Source organism: Crocodylus siamensis, chromosome 9 (assembly GCF_052110815.1).
Source record: "Crocodylus siamensis isolate JL-2025a chromosome 9, ASM5211081v1, whole genome shotgun sequence".
NCBI classification, from domain to species: Eukaryota; Metazoa; Chordata; order Crocodylia; family Crocodylidae; genus Crocodylus; species Crocodylus siamensis.
In genome coordinates this window covers 51,575,682-51,594,214 of record NC_143403.1, presented here as the reverse complement: position 1 = coordinate 51,594,214, position 18,533 = coordinate 51,575,682, and the positions used below count along the sequence as shown (strand labels likewise).

The 18,533-nt window shown below is 45.4% G+C and overlaps 1 long non-coding RNA gene across 1 annotated transcript in view; it reads left to right on the top strand.

Moving 5' to 3' along the window:
* LOC149857561 (uncharacterized) overlaps positions 1-18,533 on the top strand; it is a 171,009-nt gene that overhangs the window by 19,487 nt on the left and 132,989 nt on the right. Inside the window, exon 2 of the long non-coding RNA XR_016444076.1 lies at positions 5,247-5,288. This is a non-coding gene — a long non-coding RNA (uncharacterized LOC149857561). The remainder of the gene's footprint in view (positions 1-5,246; positions 5,289-18,533) is intronic.

Here is an 18,533-nt window from a genome sequence, read left to right as displayed (position 1 = left end):
AGATGTAGCTGCTCCTCGCCTTCTTCACAGATCTGCTGTAACAGAGGACTCCTTCCCCCTGTTACATGGAGCAAGTGCAGCTTACAAGAAAAGCTGTGCTACCTGTATCTGCTGCCAAGTGGGCTGCAGGGCTCAGCCTGCAGGTTGCAGGCAACAGGACAGCTGGCTGCAGAATAGGGCATAAGCACCACCTGGGCCCTATTAATAACCAGCCAAGTTAGGTGCTGTGAAAAAGGAGGAGAAGCAAGGGCCATATGTGCCTGAGCTCTGAACTTCACTATGGCAGGAGCTCTATAAGCATGCTATATATAAGGAGATAAGTTCTGTATTTTTGCTTTTGTTGTTGTTCGGGATTTGTGTTAGATCAGAAGACTAGGCTGTGGTTGTAGAGGAGGCGGAGGAGAAAGATACCTCGCAGGGTGCCTTGGGCACTCTGGGCTCTCAGCCTACAAGGGAGCAGACGGAGTCAGCTGGGTCAAGGCTGAGAGGGCCAAGGCTCAGACACAAGCACAGTGAGGGGCAGGTGCTGCAAAGGACAGCTGGTCAGAGACTGACAGCGGGAAGACGACTGGGGGGGCCTGATGTTCAGGCACAGGCAGGGCTGAAGCCAAGGGGCTAATGCCTGAACAGAGAACCAGAAATGGAAGGGGTCATAGGGTGAGTGCCTTAGAGACACTCCATGCTGTGAGGGGCTAAGGCCCAGACAGACCTGGTAGACAGCTAGGGCTAAAGCCCAGATCGGTGGCAGGGGTGGAGCAGGCGCAGATCAGTGAGAGGGAAAGATTGGGCCGGGGAGCCCAGACGAGAGAGAGAGAGAGAGAGCCCTGCCACAGTTAGGGACAAGTCAACTCGTGGCCTGATGATGAACAGTCGGGGCAAGGAACTGAAAGCCAAACTCTGGGCAACTGAAGGCAGGCTCCCCAAATATATTAATTTTTTACATCAGGACATGGCAGACGAGAGAAGAGGAGGCCCAACAGAGAGAACTGGAATAAGGGAATGGGTGTAGGGTGGACCTCTAAGGGGCATTGCAGCCACCCCGTGAGGTGGCATCCATTACACCTGCCTAATAAGGTTCGAGGTGTAGCTATTTTAAACACCAATTCTCCTCACGCCAACATGTCTTACAGGTAAAAGCATAGAACCATATGATCCAAGGTGGAAAAGGTCTCTAAAAGGCTCTCTTCCCCGTGCTACAGGGAGACTATCCACTGGAGGTCCAGACTCTGATGGTAAGAGATCCAGTGTATTGGAGGAGGCTTGCGTTTTACCAGTGCCCTTCATGTTTATGGTGCTGCAATGCTCTGTGCAATTGTACCTAGCTGTCCAAATGGCGGTCAAACTCTGGCCCCACACATAACAATGGATCCTTCCCTATCCCTTTCATAAACCTTTGTAAAACTGGTGAAAAGCCAAAGTGGCCTGCTGTCCCATGCAACCCATTTCAAAAGTGACCCTGCTAAAAGGAAAGCCATTTTTGCTAGCAATCAAGTAGCCCTCACTAAACCAATCCTCAGCAGTCTAGGTAACAAAGTAATGAGTAAAGATACTAATGCCATGCTTACACACTACTTAGACCCAACGGACTGGCTAAAGCCAAAGTATTACAAGGTTCAGGTTCTGTTTAGGATTTCCTGGCTCTTCTGTCATCATTTCTGTGACAGACTGGGCATGTCTACTCTAGCTCTGTACTGTGCAAGGGTGAACTAGAGTGAAATAATGCATGCCCACTCTGTGCTCACTGCCTCCCAGACCAGAAATGGGATAGCCTGCCTATCAGAAGCACTCCCTACCATCATCCTAGGGCATTGTAGACATGTCCACTGTTCCCCTATCTTATTCCTAGATCTCCTCCTTTCTTGCCTTCTATTCCATCTCCATTCTGGAGTGAGGTAGGATTTCTTAATATTTTCACTGCTTCGTAAAGTTCACATCTCTGAGTAGGTGTAGACTCTGGCCCTGAGACCAGGGTCTCCAGCTCTGCTAAATCATTTAAAGCATTTGCAATAACTACTCTTTCTTTGACATCAAGGTCCCTTATCCCAGGGAGACTATCAAGGTTAGCACTAGCAGCTCAGTTTTTTCTTCTTAGAGTAGAAGCTGTTTCACAGATAAAGTAAAGAACATGTCATCTTCAGTGCTTCTGGACTGTATGTGGAGTTTTTCATACTTTAATGAAATGAACTAGTGAAATTCACAGCTTGACTATTGATGGATAGTAAGGCTACTGACAAAAGTATCATTTATATATCATTTTAAGTACTCTAGCAATACTTGCTATAAGCCCAGAATTGAACAAATAGGAAGCTAATTGTTTTATAGTGGGGCCTGCTAGACTTTTCTGCTAGAGCTGAATATTTGTTAACATTTCTTTAATAAGCTCTTATATGGAATATCTAAATGGTTGATACCAATTGAAATTACTGAGCATACCCAAGAGTCTAGGTTGCATGTAGAGGGCAAAGACACTACAGTGGAGTGGGTATTTCAGAGAGGAAGAAAAGGCTTGTATTTAGGACACTGAACTGAGAATCAGAAAGTTTATACTCCATTGCTGGCTTTGCAAGTGATTCCCTAAGGAGAATAAGCCAGTTGATCTCTGTGTCTTGATTTCCTGTCCATTATATGAACATAATCTTACTTTTCTTTTGTCTAGATTGGAAAGGTGACTTACTGTGCTTAAAAAGCTGGGTCAGTAGACCCCAGGGATTGAACCAGGATATCGTAGGGTTAAAAAAAATATATGGCTCTCTCTCTTATTCTAACAAGCCCATTGCTAATAGTACAGGCTCTTAGACATTTTCCATGAAATGGACACATATGAAATATAAGTGACTATTGGGTTACACACAGATGACATACCGGCTGGAAAAGTTTGTTATTATGACAACCCATCTTTCTCAGATGGATCTAGCATTTGTCTTCTGGGTTAGATTCCATCAGTGTGTTTCATCTGGAAACTTGAAGCCATGGTGGCCAGAGCCCTATTCAGAGAACTCAGAGAGACATGGGTTCAATCTCTTTCTGGGTGAGGGGAGTCTGGAACCCAGGTTTCCTGTTCCTGAATCACCTAATCACTCAGCTATTAGAGATGAAATACAAAAAGGTGCTTCTCTTCTTCCCCACATATATGGGTGTTTACCTGCCCAGATAGAGCATAGCCTACTGTGCCTGCCTAGTCTATCCCAACAGAATTACATGTCTGTAGTGCAGAAATAACAGAATTACAACCTATGTGTAAATGCCAAAAACTATGACAAAAAATGTAGGCTTAAAAAGAAGGGTTTTGAAAGAAAAGAAAAGAGAAGGGAAGGGAATTATTTTAGTGGTTTAGTGAACAAAATCAAGAGGGTTTTGGGTTTTTTTGTCAAAATTTTATTCAGGTGCCTACAGATTTGCAAAATGAAGCTAATCTTGAGAACCATATGTGCATACATTCATGTGTGTGTGGCTCCAGTTATGTTTGTGAGTAGTGGATTCAAATGATACATTGCTAAAGCATGTGCAAAGTTTTATAAAACAGCTACAAAATTTTGCCAAGCAAGTATCTGAACATTTTGCCTAGGCCTTAAGGGAAGTTGTCAACCTACCAAAAAGACATTGACCCAATGAAACCATATTTATTTGGTCTGTTATTACTCCTGCTGCTCTTTACTATCTCCCAAGGAAGTAGTAGTTTTCTTCAACAGATCTTAGGTGATATTCTTTGAAATGTGTTTGCTTTTTGTAATGCCCCTATGGATTGTCTCTTATTTAGACTAAGGTCTTTTTCCACTGAATAACCTAATCACTCAGCTATTAGAGATGAAATACAGAAAGGTGCTTCTCTTCTTCCCCACATATATGGGTGTTTACCTGCCCAGATAGAGCATAGCCTACTGTGCCTGCCTAGTCTATCCCAACAGAATTACATGTCTGTACTGCAGAAATAACAGAATTACAACCTATGTGTAAATGCCACTTGTACAGCTGGAAAACTGTCACTTAGGTGCACAAAGGGTAATTGAATTCCTCTTGTGGGCACAAAAAGTTTCAGGGGGCTCTGATTTGCTTTTTGTTAGTCAGTCCTGTGTTTTTTTGCTTAGGTAGGCCAGTGGTTATATATGTTCTGGGATCTCTTCTTTGAGTTTGACTGGGGTTGGGACCAGTGCTTGGCTGGCAATTTCCCCAAGTGTCTTAATCCTTGGCAGTGCTTGTACTGAGGATGCATTGTGGTTATTGTTGGCAGTTGCTTGGTGTGGTTGTAATTGATGTAGATATTTGTTGGCTGTAGCAATTGTTTCAGCATGTGGTGTGCGTTGGTGGTTTGTTTCTTGTACATGTTGTGTCTTCAACTGCTTTTTTGTTGTGGTCATTGTGTTTCTTTTGCATTCTGATTTTTTGGTGATCATGTATCTGTGGAGACTGTTACTGTTCCTTGCCTCCTATTGTTGTGGTTTCTTGTTAACCATTGTTTGTTGTGGTGGATAATATGTGGTGGTGTTTTTCAGCTTGTTCTTTTGCTCTAGCTGTTTGATGTTTGTACTGTAGCAATGGATTTCCTCAGTAAACCCTTAGAGCTCGTACAAAGAACAAACAAGCTCTCTCTCCTGTAGTCATCTGTGAAACTCAAACATGATCTTGTTCAGTTCAACCACTAAAACTCAGAGATCAAAACGAATAAATTGAAATGGTCCCACAACACAGAAACTCACTTCTTCCTCCTCTCTCTCCACTTTCCTCCCTCCACAATCAGATCCCTCATGCCAGCTCCAAATAGAAGGAAGATGTGCTTACCACTAAGTGGGCTGCACATGTTTCCATTGAACGGGACGTGTCATTAATTATGGCTCATCACCCGAATATTATTAGCTCTCGAGCCATGCAAGAGCTTTTCATCTCCTCAACTGCAAGCTCTTGAGTTGGTTTTGTTATTCTTGGCTTTATAGCTCCTAAAATTTTTTAGTGTGCGTGTATATATGTATACACACACACACACACACACACACACACACACACACACACACACACACTTACTACTGAAGGGAGATTCTGGGAGCATTTGGGCAAAGAATAGAGAAAAGGAGGTGCATCTAAATATCGTATTTTTCCCCATGAAAAATTAAACTGGATTGTTTGCATATTGGGCGGATTTGACTAAAAATCCCCTCAAATTAACTCTCTATCTATCTATATACAATGAATTTGTTTTGTATGTTTCACAAGCCTTGTGCAGTTTTTTCACAATGTTCTTTTTCTTTTTATAGGAAAATTGATGGAGCGATCATAATGAAAAACATGGAATTAAGGTAATTATATCTGGACATTTCATGGAGTTTGCAAGAAGTTTTGTTTCTTTTTTACTCTTGAAAATTTAGCTAAATATTTTTAATCAGAAAAATTACTCAAATAGTAATAGAAAATTTAAGTGTCATGGGATTTATGATGTAGTCCCCTGAAGTGCCAGTAACTTGCTTGTGCTGCAATAGTAGAAAACAGATGTAAGAACAATCAATGAAATACTGAAACCTTTCAAAATCCACGTTTGCCATTCTGTTTTTAAAAACCCTGTTATGTCACCCATATTCTTATCGAGTGGCACCTTACTCCACAAATAGCCCTGTTGAAACCAATGGTAAGTACTACCCACATGGTAAGTACTTACCAGTAGGCTCAGACCTTGAATTGTTGCTACTACATTGGAGAAAGGCAGAAATGCTGTCACTATGTGAGGGATTAGACTCCACTTTTTCAGTGCCAAATTGTGATGTCATTACTCACATTCATTTTTACGCACTGTAACAGGGGGCCTTCTCCAGGGCTAATCTACCAATGCCCTGCCCACCTGTTCTGGGCCAACCAACTGCCTTCCCACCTGCCATACCTTGATGATATCTAATTGAGTTGTTAATTAAGTGGGAGACTGCCCATTTCTTGCCCCAGTGCCAAGGGGCACTATCTGTGGCTCCGTTCCTCCCCTACACCACTGCCCAAGCCTCACAGATGGCATCCACCAGTTGTTAACATTACCGGCCCCACTCTGGGCCCCAGAATCCTCCAGTCCAGACTCCTACAAGATTCCTCCACTCAAGACGGCCAATTCCACCCTTATTCTGGGCTGCCTAGCTCCCTAAACCATTTCCCCTCTCAGGCATGGTCCCCCCAGGACCTTTGGCCACACAGGCCCTGGCCTTGCCTCCAGGCCAGTCAGAAACCCCAGGCCCTCAGGTCTGGGCAACCCTTGCATTGGGTTTATGGCCCTTTCGACTATTCTGGTCCTGGCCCCAGTATTGACCAGTTAAGGGTACTCTAAGTCAGGCCTCTGAACCTCTAGCCAACTCTCTCTCTCTTGAGTCTGCCTTCTTGGCCCTACTAGGTGTGACCCACCCAGTTGTGGGAGCTGGGGTTATTAAGGTGCCCCAACCAACCTTTCACCAGGGTGGTAAATAGTCTGGTATTTCCTGGGGGCTCCCATGCCACTGAGAGCCCCATCAGGCCACCCACTCCCAGCAGGGTGCAGTTTTAGGTCATGCCCAGGACCAGGAGCCTCCAAACCATCCCCTACAGCTCCTGCCCTTACCTCCAGGATGCTGCATGCAGCCTTGCAGCCAGGCAATATTTCTGCCAGCAGCAAACAGCTCTGTTTATATACGCAGCCAGAGATCTAAAATGGCCACCACAGTCAAACACCTGCTGGCTGCTTGGCTGCGTTCTTAAAGTGGTAGGCACTAACAGTGCCCTGCCACAGGCCCCAACCCTGCAAATACATGTTTTAAATATTATGCATAGTGAGTAATCCCATTAAAGTTCATTGAGCAGTCCACAGAACTACTGACAGGGTCTAATCCAAAGTTCTTTAATGTTACTTGAAGACTTCCATTGGCTTCACTGAAGCTGGATCAGGTCTATAATTAAGGATGTGCATAAACCTTTTTGCAGAATTGGGTCTTTCCTCTGCCAGCAGTCCCATTGATTTTAAAAAGGCTTGTTCACCATGTAAAATAATACACACTATGAGAAAAGGAGGCATTATTTGGCCCTGTGCTACTACTTTCTAATCTCTTTCAGAGGTTAACTTGGCAACATTCAAAGTACTCGATAAATTTAGCTCAATGTTATCATCACATCTACCCACTTGCATGCAGTAATCCCAAAATGTCAGAAGTCATGGGTATTTTTTTAAGCACGAAATCCATGACTCCCAGGAAAACTATGACAAAAAATGTAGGCTTAAAAAGAAGGGTTTTGAAAGAAAAGAAAAGAGAAGGGAAGGGAATTATTTTAGTGGTTTAGTGAACAAAATCAAGAGGGTTTTGGGTTTTTATGTCAAAATTTTATTCCGGTGCCTACAGATTTGCAAAATGAAGCTAATCTTGAAAACCATACGTGCATACGTTCATGTGTGTGTGGCTCCAGTTATGTTTGTGAGTAGTGGATTCAAATGATACATTGCTAAAGCATGTGCAAAGTTTTATAAAACAGCTACAAAATTTTGCCAAGCAAGTATCTGAACATTTTGCCTAGGCCTTAAGGGAAGTTGTCAACCTACCAAAAAGACATCGATCCAATGAAACCATATTTATTTGGTCTGTTATTACTCCTGCTGCTCTTTACTATCTCCCAAGGAAGTAGTAGTTTTCTTCAACAGATCTTAGGTGATATTCTTTGAAATGTGTTTGCTTTTTGTAATGCCCCTGTGGATTGTTTCTTATTTAGACTAAGGTCTTTTTCCACTGCCACAAACAGTCTTCTAGGAATGGATGTAAAAGCTCTTTGTATTGTCTGAGCAGTGTATATGGAGTTCAAGGTAAATCAGAATCAAACCCTTTGTTTCTAGTGTGAGATCTATGAAGGGCTTCCCTGTTGCTGATGGGCATTGTGTTATCTTTCCTCTTTGCTGGCAGAATAACCAGGATGAATACAGGGCTATCTGGAGGGATTGTAATGTTTCTGTGAAGAACTAGATTTATGTTCATGTTACATAGCTCCCAGGCTGCTCCCAAATAGGGCTGTGCGAAGCTATGGGTGGTGATTCGATTCAGGGGAGACTTGGCCCAGTTCAGTGGCTGAATCTATGAATCTGAATTGAATCAGGGGACCAATTTAAATGTCTGAATGGACTCAAAGCTCTCCGAATCTTTGGAAAAGATTTGGGCAGTCCCCACTGGCTGTAGCGGGGCTGGAGCCGACTCCAACTGGTAAATACTAGGGGTGGCGGAGGGGGCTGGAGGAGGGGTGAGGGGACCATGGGGGGACCCCTGCCAGCCCCTCCGACCCCCCCACTTCCCTAGCCCTCCCCAACCCACTCCCCCAACACCCCTGGCACTCCAGCTAAGTACTTTAAAAAAAAGCCCTGGCTCACCGGGTGCTGATAGGTGGGGAGGCAATCCCCACTGCCCCCCACTGCCCCATGCTACATGGGGGGCTCTGCCATGAGCCCCCTGACCCCCTCCCCCCCACTCCCCCAGCCCCTCCATGGCTGCCCCTCCCTGGCCAGCTCTGGCCCTCTAAGGTAAAAAAAGCCGAGAAAAGCCCCGGGTCTCACCGCTCCTGGTGTGGCCTTGGGGCTTTGGGGGCTAGTGCAGTGCCCCGCATGTGGCACGGGGCAATGGGGGAAGTGAGGATTGCCCCCTGCTGGCAGGAATGGTGAGTCCAGGGCAGGTTTCAGGGTTTTTGTCTTCTTAAAGGGCCAGAGCTGGCCCAGGCAGGGCACCCGTGGGGGGGATGGGGGAGTGAAGTGGGGGTCAGGGGGCTCTCATGCAGCATGGGGCAGCAGGGATCGTCCTCCTTCCCCCCCCCCCGCCTGGCAGCACCCACTGAGTTGGGGCTTTTTTTTAAAGGTGTGCCAGGAGCTGAGGTGGGTAGGGATGGGGGGGATGGCGTTGCTGGGATGGGGGGGTTGGGCCTGGCTGATTCAGAGATTTGGAGATAGTGAATCGATTCAGGACAGTGATTCGAATCACCAGATCAAATCACTATCCCCCAAATCGGCCAAATCTGAATCCAAAGCAAATACTAGCCGCTTCGCATGGGCCTACTCCCAAAGTTCAGGTGTGACACAGGCCTTTAAAATATGAAACTAAGCACCCCTCCCCCCTGGAAAAAAAAAAGAGGAGACACACACAACCATAATAGGCTGAGAAGGGAACAGATGGAAATGAGTTATTGGAGTAAACATGGTTTGATGAAGGCAGGGCAGGGTGACATCTTGTAGGCTAACTCACTAGTCCAACTGTATGAAGTGCCATCCTCCCCTGCCTTCTGCCTAATTTTAGTCTAACACAAACAACTTCTTTCTCTCCCTCCTCATAGTTTGATGAGTCAGTATCACTGATTCTGGGCATGGGGGAAGGAGGGTGGGCTTAGGTTAGAAACCTGTGGTGGGCTTTGTTCCCTGTTCTGCTTCAGACTTGGGCCAAACCCTAACCTCTGTGGAAACCAATGAGAATTTTGACTTCCATGTGTTTGGGACTGAACCTGTGTGAGATCCTAAGGAAGTCACAGAGAGACAGACGGGTTATGCTTTGGCCTAGCACTCATGCACATGTGGTGAGAAGAATGCAAGCCACTTTCACGCCCATAATTTCCCCTTAGATGGACCAAGTTCAAAATTGCAGAAAGTATTTCTTTTTAGTACCCCCCAGGGGGGCAGATTGCCCCAAAGACTTTGATGAAGGGTGAGGAAAAGACAAGGCTATAGCCCTGCTTCCTTTCCAGAATGGTTTATGGAGTTATCTGGGACAAGAGGAGAGTATCATAAATGTGAATCCTGCAAAAGTGAAAGTAGGTAGGAGCAGACAGTGAAAATGAGTCTTCTGTGGCAAAATCCTGCTTGGAGGTCTCTGTGGGGCTGATGTGACTCTCCTCCATCCTTTACAGGCCAGTACATTCAGGGGACAGTCTCATTCTTAATTCATCCTCTAGCTAAACTTAACTTTGGTATGAGTGACTTGCCATGCAGTAGACTATAGTCCTGTGAGCCTCTTTGTAGTAGCTTCTTCACAGTCCATTGGAAGACTTTGCTCTTTAATATTTGATTTTAAAAAACTGTTGTAAGACCTTGGCCTGGAGGGTTCTCAGTCCCAGTGGGTTATTATACAGAGGAGAATGATGAAGGGTAAGAGTAGGCTTCCATGGGAGGGAAATGCAGTGAGCAGCATCCTCCCATTACCAAGAGCTGCAGGGAGATCCTTGCTGGAAATGCTTCCAGGGAGAGGATTTGTGGAAATACTTGCATGGTAATAAGCAGAGCTGGCAAGAAATGTGCATTTCATTTTATGAACATTTCATGGTGAAACTTAAAACTTCCACAAAATTTGGGGGACTGGATAGCTCAGGGGATTAGTAATGGGATACACAGCCTTTCATCTTGCCATTGCCTTTTCAACTGCAGCTCAAGTTGATACCAGTGACTGAAAGTTGTTACCATCTGATGGCTTTCGTGTAATGAGTTGATGGTCTCATTCCATTTCCTGGCAGTCAGGTATCACCATCTCACACACAAAAACATACCATAAAGCCTGGATGGTTGCCAGCGTTGTTGACAGCCAAGGGCTGGATTCTGCATGAGAATGATATTTAACTGCCCCATTCACCTCTAGAAAAAACCTTTGCAGTGTGAGTAGCTTGTAATATAGAAAGAAGTTTGAGGCCCATTTTGATCATCTGTTTTCTATGAACCAGTTCTCCCTGTCCTAAAAAAATCATATCTTGGTTGAGATGCCCCTCCTCTCTGTTCTTGACACAGATAATACTAGTAACAATAATAATCATATTAATAATAATAATGATGACAGCAGCAGGAGAAACAATAACAATAATAAAAGACACATATGAAATGTTTGTTTTGCACACAGAACTAAGGTTTGTGAAATAAATTCAGACAAGGTCAATTACATATTTTCATTCCCCTCCCCCCCCGCCCCCCATAATTCAAGTTGAGGTTGAAAAGCACTTTATGAACTTAATCAATGTAGCTACAGTACTGCTCTGACATAGGGAAGCATTATCATGTACATTTCATAAATGGGAAAAGCCAGGCACAGAAAAGCCAAATGGTCTGCCCAAGTCCACAGAAGGAATCAGTGTGTTAGGACTGAAATGAAGGAGTTCCTAGCTCTTAGTCTTTCCTTAAACCATTATCTGACCAAATCATGGTCTTGGAAGAAGAGCAGTAAGAGAGAGAAAACAGATTAAGAGACCCAGGGAAATGGCTGGAAGATGTCACTGCCTCTGCTTGCACCTGTGAGGTTTCTGTCCAGGCAAGACCATTCACCAACAAGGCTTCCACCCAGGTCCAGGTTTGGCACTGTGGAGACTGCAGCTTGCAGGTTCCTTCCAGTGACAGCCAGACTGGGGAGTGCCTGTGGTGTGAGTGGTGCCTGCGGTGTGAGGGAACAGCCAAATAACTACAGGAGGAGGTGATGAGGCTCCAAAGCATCCTCCGCCATGAGGAGTTCATCAATTCAATGACCTCCAGACCTGTGAAGGAAGAAATGCTAGAGGCAGTGCAAGAGAAGAGAGAGGACATGGACTTGACCACTGGCAGCAAGAAAAGATCTTCACCTCCACCTACAATCGTTCATCTAGAAAACAGGTATGCAGTCCTGTCAGCATAGAGGGAGGAGCACATTCCATTGGTAGAGGAAGACAGGCCAAGTGGGGAGGATTGAGGTGACCACCATCAAGAAGAAGTGATGGGTGGCCATGGTTGGAGACTCCCTTCTGTGGGGGACAGAAGGAGCCATCTGCTGACCTGTCCTGTTGTCTTGGGAAGACTGCTGCTTTCCTGGAGCCTGGATCTGAGATGTCATGAAGGGATTACCGAGATTCATCCAGCCCTCTGACTACTACTCCATGCTGATCATCCATGTGGGCACCAATGATATTGCCAGGGGAAACCCTGAGCATATCAAAAGTGACTACAGAGTTCTGGGTGCAAGGGTGAGGGCATCTGAGGCTTAGGTTGTGTTCTTGTTGATCCTTCTGGTCAAGGATCAGGCAGGAGCAGGTGCATCCTGCAGACCAGCACCTGTCTGCACAGGTGGTGTCACCAGCAAGGATTTGGCTTCTTTGACTATGGGAAGTTGTTCCAAGAAGGATTGCTGCAAAGAGATGGGATTCACCTGATGAAATGAGAGAAGAGTGTCTTTGCAGACAGGCTCGCTAACCTAGTGAGGAGGGCTTTAAACTAGGTTTACTTGGGGATAGAGACCAAAGCCCTGAGGTAAGTGGGGAAGCAGGGAACCTGGAGGAAGAGCAAGCAGGAGGGGACAACGGGGGATGTGTTCCCATACTTTCTGAGAAATCAGGGGCATCGAACTTAGGTGCCTGTACAGAAATGTACAGAGCCTGGGAAATGAGCAGGAAGAACTACAAGTCCCAATAAAGTGAACAGTGTGCACCCTCAGCAAGTTTGCAGGTGACACCAAGCTGGGGAAAGTAGTAGATACGCTGGAGGGTAGAGCTGGGATTCAGAGTCACCTAGACAAATTGGAGGATTGGGCCAAAATAAATTTCATGAGGTTCAACAAGGACAGGTGCAAAGTCCTGTACTTAGGACAGAATAAGCCCATGTACTGGTACAGGCTGGGGGCTGACTGGCTGGGCATCAGCTCTGCAGAAAAGGACCTGGGGGTTACAGTGGACAATAAGCTGAATATAAGCCAGCAGTGTGCCCTTGTTGGCAAGAAGGCTAATGGCAGACTGAGCTGTATTGGTTGGTATGTTTGCCAGTAAGTCCAGGGAAGTGATTAAGATTATTGCCCTCTGTTCAGCACTGGTGAGGCCACGTATGAGTACTCTGTTCAGTTTTGGGCCCCACACTACAGGAAAGATGTGGACAAATTGGAGAGAGTCTAGTGGAGGACAACAAAAATGGTTCAGGAGCTGGGGGACATGACTTATGAGGAGAGGCTCAATGAACTGGGCTTATTTAGTCTAGAGAAAAGGAGACTAAGAGGGGATTTAATAGCACCCTTCAGCTGCCTGTAGGAGCTTCAAAAGAGGTGGAGCTAGACTGCTCTCAATGGCTGCAGACGACAGAGCAAGGAGCAACAGTCTCAAGTTGCAGCAAGGGAAGTTTAGGTCAAATATTAGGTAGAATTTTCTCACTAAGGGGGTGGTAAAACACTGAAACAGGTTATCCAGGGAGGTTGGGGAATCTCCATCCTTGGAGGTTTTCAAGACCCAACTAAATACGCATTTGGCTGGGATGATCTGGTTGGGGATGGTCCTGCTTTGAGCAGGTATTTGTACTAGATGACCTCCTGAGGTTCCTTTCAACCCTAACTTTCTATGATTTTATGATTCAGTAGCTTCAGTTTTCTTCTTCTCAACACAGCTACCTAATCTTCCTCCATCGTGAATCTGAGCCTGCCTGGGCAAACTTTTCTCGATTTAACCTTAGGAAAACTACTGAGTCTAATGGAAAATATTATTTCATGCTGAATTCCCCCAGCAGCAGGAAAGTCTTGTGATCAGACTGTAGAAACTGGCTGGGAGACTTTGGTTGTATTATGGGTTCTGTCAGAGACATTCTGTGTCTCCGTAAGCAAGATGTTTAGAGCTAGGTTTTCTACAGTCCATGTAAGATGATGCTGTGGCAAGAAGATTCAGAGCAATTTATAAAGAAGAGATAACACTTAATTTGATGTGCTCCCTGGAGCTGAGTACAGGAAATTCAGTCCTTCCTGGAGTTCTTTCTGGAGTTATGCATCTTTGAACCACCATTCCCCAATTCCGAACTGTGCATAATTTTATCCTTATTATCCCTTGCCATTATTCCAAGCCATTCTCCAAAACTCAAGCAGGAGTTCAGGAATGCAGGGCTCTGCTTCATTTAGAGCATGTCTACACAAGACACTTAATGCACAGTAGAGTAATTCTACTGCGCATTAGCGCATCATGGCAAAAACTGTGCTAATATGCAGTAGAATTACTCTACTGTATATTAAGCATCACAAAAAGACTGTGCGCCTTTGCTACTATGCATTAGCGCTGACTATTGTGCATTTATGTAGTACCTCATATCAAATGTACTAAATAAATGCATAGTAGCAAACATGTATTAATGCACACGTAGACATGCCCTCAGGGTATAATATTGCAATAAACAAATATCTTCCCATTCTAACAGAGTTTCCATCCCTGATAAGGGATCCATTACCAGGTGAAACACATGTCTGCATCCCAGCAGAGGGTTTCAAAGCCGCAGAAGCTAAATTCAAGTGACGAGTCCCACCAGGAGGGAAGGTGGTTTGGGTACTTTGGTGAACCTTGTCAATAGCTGGCAGAGCAGATGATCTGCATCCCAGAGTTATAGCCAGGGCCTAACTAAGGAAGCACTAAAAAGTGACACCACTGCAGTATTTTCCCTGGGATGAAAAAGGGAGCAGAAGGAGGATTTGGGATGAAGAGTGGCTGAAGAATTCTGGGTTAATGCTAAACTATATTTGAAAATAACATCTGAGAAGCAAGAGCCGAATTGCATTTGTCCTCAGTCCCAATGCATTCACAAGGTCCTGCTGCTACATGACACAATGCACCTAGGAATACCATTACAGCACGGTATGTCCTTTGATCTTCGCCTTTCCAATCCTGGAAGGGGGCAATACTGACTGAGTCTAAATGAGCCGCTGACTGCACGGTAGCCAAAAAATACTGTGCAGTAGTGCATCGTGGCATGGACAGTGCTAATATGCTACTGTGCAGTGTTATTAGGCTACTGCACGGTAGCATCACCTAAAAAACGTTTGCTGGCACTACTGTGCAGTAACTCTGTTTAGAGCAAATTTATTTAGTACAGTACTTGCTAATACAGGTACTAAATAAATGTGCAGTAATGACTGCACAGTAGCATCTAATGTAGATGCACCCACTGGGACCTACTTTCACCCCCTTGTGGGATTTCTAACCCTGTCACCAGTATCAGACACCCCACATCCTCTGGGTTGCACATAGACCCCTTCACAGCAATGAGCCAACATGGAAATAAGGCAAAGCTCCTCAGAGCTCGCTGGCCTTTCCATGCTTATATAGAGCCAGCACAATCTGGCCTTCAGTAATCAAGTGATGTCAGCTTCCACTGGAGTTATTTTAAGCTGATTGTATACATTACTTGACTATATGTATCTCTGGACTGTTCCTCACCCTTCCAAGTTCTCTCAATCACACACACAGACCCTTTTTTCCCTTTTTTTTTTTGGTTAGGGCCAACATCTGTAGGTTTGTTTTTAACAAAAATAAAACCATCTATCTCCTTCGAGCTGCAGTTATGTCATGCAAGCTCAGGAAAGCTGGCTCAGTCAAGGTTTACAGTAGCCGTCGCAACCCTCAGTGGGAAAGGCACTTATCTGTATAAGACGGTTCACAGTTCTCAAGAATGCATCCTTCCCTCAGACCGAGGGGGTGGCTTTTGTTTATCCTTTGGCACACAATGAAATGATGGGAAAACATGCTTGGATGCACTGCTGTAGTGAGGTGGGGCAGGGCAGCAGTTAAAAATGGAATGGAGCCTTTGATCACAGGCCAACACAGATGACTCCCAGGGTTTGGGGTTTAGAGTGGACGTCATGTTCTTTCTCTCCGTCTCTGTGTACAGATCTAACAGTTCCCTCCTACCTAGCAAACGGAACAAAGCCACAAAGACAATCAGGTTCAGGAAAAAAGAAGGAAAATAATCAAGGTTAGAGAAGGAGCAACAGTTAGGAAGGGCCATGGGGTAGAATAGATTATACCAACCTATTTTTTTTCACTACTAAGAGGCCTTGCTCAGGTGCTTGGTAGGCTCCTCACAAGCCAGTGTTCCTGTCATCTGACCAGATTAATGGATGAGCACATCAATATTGCACATGTCGTAGGATCTCAAAGCACTTCAAAAAGCATACAACTGAGTGTATGTGTCATTGCCTCAGGGGTGGAATGTGGGGGCCATTTTTCTTGCCAGGCAGCTCATCATATGACCGCTTCTAATTTTTGTGACAAGGTTTTTCTTATTAATCTTGCCTCTGGCCTTCCCCTAGCAAATGAAAAAAATGGCAACTTCATGAACAAGGAGAGAGGGTGCAACTTACCACCATTTGTAAGGGTCTTGGGAAAAGGCTCTGGGTCCATTCTGAATTCCCAGGTAGTAAATAAATGTAAGTCCTTAAGATGGTAGGAATGTGATGTAAGTATTAACATGGTTGTTCTTTAGTCCTGCACTATCTCAGCTCTAGAGTGGGTTGCTTACAAGACTAAAGTCCTGACTCCATGGAGCCAGAATGTGTCATCTGCTATGTCTCTGGGAAGAGAAACAAATTAAAGGTCATCTTGAAAAATCTGGTTAATGCCCTTGCCTAAGTAGACAGAGAGAAATATACAGATGCCAGATAGGTGGGTAGGTAGGTGGATAGATCTGTGGCTCAGGATATGTTTGCTTTCTATTCAGCTTTGTTTCTGCAGCTAGGTATATTGTTTTTATTATTTATAGTGTGTGTGGGAGGGATGCTGTATGTTTTAATTTATTTGCTCTGCTCTGTGGCTGATTTGGAACATGTCCTATTGCAAATGTGGTTTTTAGTAATTTTTTTGTTAAGGAGTCCAGAAACCTTTTGGCACAGGGTGCTGAAAAGTAAAAAAATGATTTCATTTAACTGTTTACTTTTTATTAACTAGAAAACTTGATGCTTCTGCTTCATCTCTTCTTTGAGGTTCTCAAACCACTTCACATGCCTTCACTATCTACACTTACTAGCACATCAGAGGTAGATGAGGAAACTGTATAGCCTCAATTCAATGGGATTTTAATGGAATTTAAGCGCATGCTTAAAGCTAAACCTATGCTTAAGTGCTTTGCTGAAATGGGGACACCATAAGGAACATTTTGCCTGACACTGAAACAAAGCTACCAGGGAGATGGAACACAACAGCTGTTTAGCAGCACACAGCAACATCAGCCAACATTGTACAGTAAGCCAGGAAGTGAAAAAGAATCCTTTACAATGCAAGTTAGCTTTTGGTTCAGTGATTTAACATGAATGATTCAAACCACTGCTAAGATGATGAAGGAGGCTCTGAAAAAAGTGATCATTGCCAAGGAATATGTGAAGGGCCAAATTCTGGAGACAGTGGAATTTCAGCCGAAGTTCTTTGCCAACTTGAAGGCATCTTTAAAATAGTTTAGCAAGGAAAAAAGAGAAGTACAACTCCTAGTAAAACTTAGATAGTCTGCTTGATCATTACTCAGCAGTACCTTTGCACTAGCTTCCCGGATTGGGGACAATAAGAAGTCCTTCTTCAAATACATAGGGGGTAAAAAGAGGGTCCCGGGTAATGTGGGGCCCCTGCAGGACACGATGGGCAACTTAGTCATCACGCCAGATGACAAAGCTAACATATTTAACGATTTCTTTGCCTCTGTCTTCCTAAGTAGGGGCCAGTTCAGCCACCTCCCTTCTGGGCCCCCCCTCGGGCCCCGGGAGAGACACGCCTGGGCCAGGGGTTAGCGAGGAGTTAGTTAGGGTACTTCTGGAGAGGCTGGATGTGTTCAAGTCCGCTGGTCCGGACGATCTTCACCCTAGGGTTCTACAGGAACTGGCCGAGGTCATTGCGGGACCCCTGGCGCGGCTCTATGAGCACTCGTGGTGCTCTGGTGAGGTGCCGGAGGACTGGAAGAAGGCCAATGTGGTCCCTATCTTAAAAAAGGGAAAAAAAGAGGACCCGGGAAATTACAGGCCAGTTAGTCTTACCTCAATCCCGGGTAAGCTCTTTGAAAAAATTATCCTGGCACACATCCAGGAGGGCCTTGCGGGGGAATGCATGCTCAGGGGCAACCAACATGGGTTCATCAGTGGCAGGTCTTGTCAGACCAACCTGGTGGCCTTTTACGATCAGGTCACCAAATCATTAGACGCAGGGGTTGCTGTGGATGTAGTCTTTCTGGACTTCCGGAAGGCTTTCGACACTGTCTCTCACCCTGTCCTCATCAAAAAGCTGGGAGACTGTGGTGTCGATGCCCACACGGTCAAATGGGTCGCCAACTGGTTAGAGGGCCGCACCCAGAGGGTGGTGGTGGATGGGTTCTTCTCGACCTGGAAGGACGTGGGCAGTGGGGTTCCGCAGGGCTCGGTCCTCGGGCCCGCACTGTTCAACATCTTCATCAGTGACTTGGATGAGGGGGTAGAAAGCACCCTGTTCAAGTTTGCTGATGATACTAAGATGTGGGGGGATGTGGGTGCACTAGAAGGGTGCAATAGGCTACAAGCTGACCTTGACAGGTTGCAACGGTGGGCGGATGAGAATAGGATGGGGTTTAACACTGATAAGTGCAAGGTGTTGCACATGGGGAGGAAGAACCGGCACCACACTTACAGGTTGGGGAACTCCCCTCTTGCCAGCACGGAGACGGAAAAGGATCTTGGAGTCGTCATTGACTCCACGATGAACATGGGCCGGCAGTGTGGGGAGGCAGTCAAGAAGGCCAACTGTACCCTGTCATGCATCCACAGATGCATCTCGAGCAGGTCCAGGGAGGTGATCCTCCCCCTCTATGCGGCACTGGTCAGGCCGCAGCT